This window comes from Haematobia irritans, chromosome 1 (genome assembly GCF_050003625.1).
Source record: "Haematobia irritans isolate KBUSLIRL chromosome 1, ASM5000362v1, whole genome shotgun sequence".
Classification (NCBI taxonomy): Eukaryota; Metazoa; Arthropoda; class Insecta; order Diptera; family Muscidae; genus Haematobia; species Haematobia irritans.
The window spans coordinates 98402615-98411899 of NC_134397.1; positions in this window are offsets into that span (position 1 = coordinate 98402615).

Genomic DNA, 9285 nt, shown 5'->3' on the forward strand with positions numbered 1-9285 from the left:
TCCGGCAGAGTCAGCAGTGAAAAAATCTACATAAAAACTGCAGACTATTGCGAAAATCGTATGCGGGAAGTTTCTACAGGCTCAAACCTCACCAAAGCTGAACCGCGAATTGTTGCGAGAGTCACCGAGATCTGTGAAGAGGAAGCTCTTGATGACTCAATTGAAGCGGCTGATGTGACGGTGGTTGAAAATTTGGATGGTTCTACGGTTCCTCCAGATAAATCTTCACCATTGTAAGGCCGCTTGTGCTGCCTTAAAAGTTCTCCTGATGAAAGGAGACATATATATATATATATATATATATATATATATATATATATATATATATATATATATATATATATATATATATATATATATATATATATATATATATATATATATATATACAGTAGAATTAGGTTATAGCGACCGCCAAGGGACTGAAATTATACGTCGTTTTAACCGAACGTCGTTGTATCCAAATAAGTGTACACAATATTTTTAAGTTTTTTTATTATGTATATTCATATTTATTGAGATTGGAAATAGTTTAGAATTGTGTTTTATTTTCTATTTACAAGAATTTCTTTTAATAATTTACTTTCAATAATTTCAACGGAACTGTATAAACTCTCTGATATATTAGAACCCCTTCTCTGATATATCAGTATTTATCCAAGTAAAAGTGCAGCACGCAACCTTACCTGCGTTTGGTTGAGCTGGATTACAGATTATTATGTAAATAAAAAATTTCTATAACACCGCTGGTAATTAAAAAGTGAATGTTTATGCGTCCATCAGCTTTTACGACTCAAACTGGTTTGAATATTACTTCTTTGTCATTTGCACCTCTGTTTGGGATAGTCGAAAACAAATTTTGTGATTCCCCGCAGTATATGTTTCTTTATTTAGTATTGGCTGACGACAAGAAATGGAATGAAAAAAATAAAAATTAGTACAGAGAACTTACATCGTCGTTATAACCGAATGTCCATTCCGAAGCAGACGTGCAAATTGGTCGTTAAAAGCAGATGGTCGCTAAAACCAGAGCCGTTCTAAGCGAATGCTTGCGAATGTACAAACTATTAAGAACCAAACTTGCTTTGAAAATCCGTTGTTATAAACGGATGGTCGTTATAACCGAGGTATTCAAGAACCATACCGGTAACGATATAAATCGAGCATGTATAATTGCTAAAAACGAACTAAACTTGTTTCTGCTTCCTTCATTGAGCAATGCAGACACTGTCGTAGCCAGTCTAGAGATATCCAAACCCAAATATTGGGTATCTTCAGTCTACATGGGACATGATAGTTAGATGCCACCCTGTGCCGTTAAGACTTTAGTTGAGGAGTCACTAAAAACAAAAACAAAACTGATTATGGGATCCGATGTAAATGCACATCATAGTATTTGGGGAAGTAGTGATACTAATGCAAGGGGAGAGTCGCTAATAGAGTTTATTTTGCGTACTAACCTGGTAGTTTGCAATAAGGGAGATGCACCAACCTTCGTCACCAGAAACAGGCAAGAGGTTTTGGACGTCACGTTGACCTCTCCGGAACTGAATGATAAGATATCTGAGTGGCAAGTTTTGAGGGAACATAGCTTCTCAGATCATCGCTACATCAGTTTGAGATTGGCTATTCGCACTTCAAAGGCCATATTTCCGCCAAATGGTAGGAAAGCTGATTGGAATAGGTATAGGGAATCGTTCAATTTGATGACACCGGAAATGCCAGAGACAAATATGAGCACTGTACAAGATATCTGGCGGTGCCACAGTGGCTCAGCGGTCGTTTCTTATCGAGGAAATTGTATCGGTATCTAGAGTAAAATGGGCTTTAAATAGCTTTGGACCATTCAAATCCCCCGGACCTGATGGAATTACTCCGGCGGAATTAACCAGTACAAGCCGGTTAACGGTGACATATAAACGATGTGTAAACTTAGCATATATTCCAGAAATGTGGTGGGAAACAAAAGTCGTTTTCATACCTCAAGCGGGAAAAACCTCTCACTCGAGTGCGAAGGATTTCCGACCAATCAGCTTATCCTCATTCCTACTTAAGACCCTGGAGAGGATGACAGACATGTATCTTAGAACTAGCGTTTCTTCAAGTTTGCTCTCGAAACGACAGCATGCATACTCGAAGGGCAGGTCTACTGACCGCATTGCATGAACTAGTCAGCTTTATTGAAAGCTCACTATCTGTCAAAGAGTACACAATCGTAGCGTTTCTAGACATCGAAGGGGCGTTCAATAATGTCCATCCGAGCTCAATATTAAATGGACTGACAACTCTGAATGTTGGTCCAGGTATACTTAGGCTGTTAGACGAACTTTTAATAAAGAGACGTATTTCAGCCACACTAGGACAAGCAAACATACAAAGGTATGTGAACAGAGCCAATCCCCAAGGAGGAGTTCTATCACCTCTTCTTTGGAATGTTGCTATAAACAACCTTCTGGTTTCCCTAGAAAAAGGAGGGATAAAAGTGGTGGCATACGCAGATGATGTGGCGCTAGCAGTCAGGGGAAAATTCCCATCCACAATCAGAGATATTATACAGAGAGCTCTCCGGATGACTGAGAAATGGGCCAAAGATAATGGTCTTGGGGTAAATCCTGCAAAGACAGAACTAGTCATGTACTGCAAAGATCGCAAAACTCCCACGGTTAGGCCCATTTCCTTAAGGGATATTGAATTTCCCTTTGGTGAGTGTGCAAAATACCTTGGCGTTATTTTGGACAGGAATCTGAATTTTAAGCTTAATATTGAAGAAAGGGCGAGAAAAGCCACGGTAGCTTTGTACTCGTGCAAAAAGGCAATAGGGAAAAAAGTGGGGACTAAAACCAAAAATTGTGCATTGGCTATACACGGCAGCAGTTAGACCTATAATGCTATATGGTGTTGTAGTCTGGTGGCCGGCACTTCAGAAACAGACTTGTTTAAATAAAGTTCACCGCATGGCGAGCTTATGTATCTCAGGCGCATTTAGTAAGACAGGAAAAGACTCCCTTAATGTCATGCTGCATCTATTGCCTTTAGACATTTTGGCCAAACAGTCAGCTGCAACAACGGCTGTGCGGTTGCGCGAGCTATCGCTGTGGTCGGAAAAAATGTACGGTCACAGTTCGGTCCTCAAAGTAATGCCAGATGTGCCTAATGCGCTTTACTGACTATCAGTTATTTCGGACGGATTGTCGGTGTTTGTAAAGAATCTTACAGTGTGTCGGATCGATACTTGCCGGCGATGACTAAATAATTGGCGATGAAACTCTAATTCCCAACAGTGAAGCGTTGTGTACACAGGCCCCGGGGAATAAAAGATATATAGATTTCTATACTGATGGCTCCAAATTGAATGGACAAGTGGGGTTCGGAGTATATTCTAAAGATCTGGAAATTCGATGAGTTACAAGGCTAGGAACTACCTTACATATTCCAGGGGAACTAGAATCTGTTGGTATGCCTCTGGCCACCTGCAAGCTCTTATTGCGTGAGAAGGCTGTTATGATGGCCAATATTCGATGGGAGAATCGCAAGGGTTGTAACGACACCAAGCAAATATGGCCCATTTAAACTTAAACCGCACTCTAGATATGCTAGTTTTCTCAAGGCGTCAGATAGCACCCCTGATATCTGCTATAACGGGTCGCTGCCAGATAGGCGAATTTGCAAAAACTATAGGTGCGAAGTATAATGACTATTGTATAAGCTGTCATAATGTGGAGGAAAAGGAATCAATTAAACACCTCTTGTGTGAGTGTCCTGCTTTTTGTGTGACAGCCCGATTAAATTTCAGGCTCACTTAGACTATTCAGTCCATTGTGATACCACATTTAACTAAAAGTACTTATTACATATGGGCACTTCTAGTCTTAACCACTGAACCTTATCTATTATTTACTTCTGTTGCTCCAATGATAAGGGACCTCCTTTTTATAGCCGAGTCCGAACGGCGTTCCACTTTGCAGTGAAACCACTTAGAGAAGCTTTAAAACCCTCAGAAATGTCACCAGCATTACTGAGGTGGGATAATCCACCGCTGAAAAACTTTTTGGTGTTCGGTCGAAGCAGGAATCGAACCCACAACCTTGTGTGTGCAAGGCGGGCATGCTAACCATTGCATCACGGTGGCTGCATTGACTAAACTACGAGTGTAGCTTAACCAACAGAGGAAAAGAATGTTTGTCAAATTTATTTCGGCAAAGCTCTATAGACTGCAAGACGCACGTTTCGGAATTACCACATTCCTCATCAGCATCCTCTACTTGCAGCAAAACTATCAACCAATTATCAGAACAAATTCTGGTAGTTCACCACACACAAAGTGAACCACACTTGAACCTTCCAAAAAAAGGTTTATGATAGTCCGCTTTTGCCGAAATAAATCTTTGTACAAACACTTCTCTTTCCCTTTGCCAATTTCAAATCATCGATTTGAGTGCAGTTGGCTGGGTTTATTTCGAGCGTGCTTCCTCTTTTTTCATTCGTTTTGTTTTGTTATTGTTGGTTTGTACTTCAATCATATTTGTTGTTTTGATTTCAATTTAAAAACCATTGCGTTGACTAAACTACAAGAGTAGCTTAACCAACAGAGGAAAATGATGTTTGTCAAATTTATTTGGGCAAAGTCTTATAGAATGCAAGATGGTTGGATGGACGCACGTTTCGGAATTACCACATTCCTCTTTTTGTGATAAAATTTTCTATAGAAATATAATTTTGACAAAAATTTCTATAGAAATAAAATTTTGATAACATTTTCTATAGAAATAAAATTTTGACAAAATTTTCTATAGAAATAAAATATTGACAACATTTGCAACGAAAATAAAAGTTTGAGAAAATATTCTATAGATATAAAATTTGGAGAAAATTTTCTATAGAAATAGAATGTTGAGAAAATTTTCTATAGAAATAAAGTTTTGACAAAATTTCTTTTCTTAAATTCTATCCCATCCTTTATATTATATTTTGAATCCTTCGTGAGATTTTTCGATATGTCTGTTATGTATTTTGATACGTTATACGTAGGTGAATTAATCAATGAACAAATTGGTCTGAGAGGTGTCCCTTCCTTATGAATTTTTGGGAGCCCCCCGTTTTAGCCTGCGGTATGTGCACATATCACCTAATATAGTTTTCATCTTATAGTCGTAGCAGTTGCCAGGCGATTTTTAATTCTTCCCCACAAATCTTAAGAAAAAACCCCTAAATTGGTCTAAGCTTTCAGAGTATAAAAGTACAAAAAGTGGTCCCAAAATTACGTGAAAAAATCCTGTAGTGATAAGGTGGGTATTAAGTTCGAGTTTAGTCGCTAAAATCGTCATTTTTTCACGATTACTTTTCTTTAATAATCCATTTTAATGAATACAAACTTTGTGCAAATTTACTTTGGGATATTCCCCATCAAGTTATAATGAAATCTGCAACAAATATGTATAATTTTATGACTTTTTTTACTGATTTAGTTTTTACTTTAGTGAAAATTAGCGGCTAAACTCGAACTTAATACTCACCTTTACACTTTAAAAATTAAATTTAACACAAATATATATCCTGAAAGAAGAGTTCTTTCCTGAGAAACGAAATTTTAGAAAAACTAAGTTTTCTTTTGATGCTAAAATTTGTTTTCGTTTGAAATAAATAAAAAATAAAATTTGCTATTTAAGAAAATACTTTAAAAGAAAAGAGATTTTCGTTTGTTTAAAATTTCATCCTTGAGGAAATTATTTTTTTATGAATGTAATAATACAATATGTATATCAGTTTAAAAAGCGGGCTTACTCTTAAAAAGCCTTCAGCTGCTAAGTTAAAATACGATTGTTTTTAATTTTGTCAAATATTAAAAATGCCCTTTCAACAGAAGAGTTAAAAAAAGATAACGAAAATAATGCTATTGGATACTTGTTTGTATTTAGGATCTTCTTTTTTCTCATAACTCATGTTAGAATTGTTCCGAATTTACTTGAGAATTGCTCCACTTTATAAGGTCTGAAATAATTTTTTACCCCCAAAAATCCCCCCAAATAAATGTTACCCCTAAAAATCCCCCTAAACGTGAAAAAACCCCCTAAATTTTGGGGGGAAAACCCCTAACCTGGCAACACTGGGTCGTAGTCATCTTTTTTCATGGCTACCGTTTTTCCCCCTTTGTCTGCATTCAGGATTAATATGTCTTTGTTTGATTTTAGAAAATGTCTCACTTCCCCAACTGTTTCCAATATGAATTTGTCTCTTTTATTCAGTTTCTACACCCTAAAAAAAAAAAAACGCTTCTGTAACATATACTCCCAAACACACTTTGCTTCAAGCATATACATTTTTGGGTATTGCCCAAACATTTATATATTTGATTTCTTCCAATATATAATATGTGTGAAAGCATATTGGTCTAAACAATATAATATGTTTGGGTAGTCTACGTTCCAAACAATATGAATTTTTCCATCCAAATTCAATAATGTTGTCTTCCAGAAAACTATATGTTATTATGTGGACATATAATATGTTTGGAAACATTTTAAACCCAAAAATATTATATGCTTAGAAGAATTTTCTCTCAAAGGAGATTGTGCTCAAAATTTTTTTTCTGCATAATTGTATATTCCCTCACATTTTTCTAACGTCCACGAGTTTTTTTTAGTTATTAGCACCTTTTTCTGTAATACAAACATTGTAGAAGAAGTTATTCAATTTTATATTTTTTTTTAAATTTTACCTTTTGCCGGACGGGAATTCGAAAAGCGGACCACACAGTTTGTAAGCCAGCACACTATCCACTGGGCTACGTAGCTGTTATGGTCATCAATAGATAATTATCGTTATAAGTTATATTTATATAGCATAGCTCGCGGCGCCCACGAGCCGATGCAAACATAACATTTTTTAACAACATAACATTGTTAAACATACATTTGTTGGCGACGTGGATCAGTGGTTGATCCGCCTTGCATGCCATGTGTCCTGGGTTCGATCCCTGCTTTGACCGAAACCAATTTTTTTTATTTTTTTCTACATATATTTTTTTACATATATTCCAGATACGTTTGGAATATCCCGAAAAGGTGTTCAACATTACAAACTACTATATTAAATTTTTACTACGAAACTGTAAAGAGTGTCTTATAAAAGACTTAAAGGCAGAAAAGAACAGTGCTTGATATAAACGAAATGGACTGAGTTCAAATCATATATTACTTTTTTATTGCAAACATAAAAATTTTCTAACAAAAAAAAAGGTTTTTGTATACAAGTTTGACATTTTTGAAGAATTGTTGTTGTATCCTTGAAACCAGTTTCTGTAAGTTGTCACATGTTGTTGTAGTTGACTGTAGAAACAATAAGCATTGTTCAACTGTTCACCACTTAGGTGAATTCTAACAAATTAACTTTCTAAAAATAAATTTCGTGTTGTTGCATTACTATGTAACAAAACGAAATAAAAATAAGATTAAGGGACTTGTAAGTTATATGAAAAGATGATGTACAGTGGGAGAAAAGATGATTCAATTTGTAAGAGGAAAATTCTCAAATGTTTTCTCCATAAGGAGTTAGCCCAAAATTGAGTTATCTCTCCCAGCCGGATCTATACTAAAGACTGTGGAAAGATTCATTCGCCCGAACCGAAACATGTACAGTCCAGGCGTGTATAGATTTGTATCTGGCGTTTTCTTTTCAATGGCTCTATTAAACATGTTCCTTAATCTATATCTGTCCATGAAGCTCGAAAAATAATTGTATAATTAGATATAATGCATTTGGACGTCAATTGCCTGTTTCGGTATCAGGCTAACATGAGATATAATAATTCAAAACTCTTACAAAAGAAGAACGTGAAGTCGAGTATTTTTTATATATAATATTTTTCCATGTAATCCTAAGGTCTAAACAGTAATGTTACAACCAACACCTAAATTTATTTTGGTGTGAACAATTGTTTGCTATCATGTAGCACTATTAATTTAGAAATACAAATAAATATGAATTTTTATTAACGAATAATTTTGTACTTAATTTAATTGTTAAGGCCGGTATAAAGTTGGTATTATCGCGTTAAAATGGCCATGTTTACCCTTTTACTTTTCTTTAATAATTTATTTTAAAGAAAATAAACTTATTCAATTGTAGCTTTGGATCATTCCCCTCCATGTTATAATACAATTTACTGAAAAGAGTTATAATGTTATTCTGGTTTTACCGATTCGAGTTTTTCCGCTAAAATGAGAAATAATTTTAGCGGCTAATCTCGAACTCTTCTTGGACTACTCATTAATAAAGAGGAACTAATCTTTGTTTTTATAGATCTTACTGTTTAATTTTTCACTGTTTCCCCCTGTTTTCATTTTACTGTCACAACTCTGAAAAGAGTACACTGAAAAAAATATTGTCGTGAGGCCAAAGAGTTCGTGTCCTTAAAATAAGAATACAAATTTTGCTTAGCTTAGAAGATGCATTTCTCTAATATAAAGTTTTTTTTCCATGTTCAAAAGTCGATAAACTGTTCAATGAAGTCGTGTTGTCCTTATAATTAAGTGATTTGACTTGAAAATGGGTATCATAACATGAAAGAAAAAATTTTTGGTCTAAGGTCAACTTGCAAAAATCGTTAAAAAATAGGACATGTTTTTCAAGACTTTATTTTAAAGACGTTTTTACTTGAAACATAGCATAATTTCTACTGCTTCATAGAGTCAAATACACAAAACCGTACTTGAATTCTCGGCTTCATTGGCTCGGAATCAATACCAAAATTGTTAAAGTAGAGACACAATCTTTGGAACCGGGCATGCTTTTTTTTCAGTGTATAGTGCCCTTTCATTAGTTTTTATGAAGATCCCTCTACCTTTGTTTGAATATTTTGACTTACTCGTCCTACGTTCCGATTTGTTTTGACGAAACAAAAAAAAAATTGTGCCCGTAATACGAAAATGATAAACAAAACTCATGCTCTTTTTTCAAATGTCTTTTTTTTTGGTTCCGAATGAATTTTCTCTCCGAATACTCATTTTAATATTTTCACTTAAGCATATACAATTTTGTATATGTTTACTCCAAATTTGAAAATTTATATTTGTTTATATTCACACATAGTATTTTCCAATCTTTAATGAAATTTCCTTTGTGTATATATTTTTAAGGCGCCAATGGGTTACTTTCATTATTTTACTTCCAGTATACACTTTATATCTCTCTTTCTAAACACATTTATGTTTATAGTCTATTTCTAAATTAATATATGTTTGCATCCAAGCATATTATATTTACAAACATTTTATGTCCCAAACATAA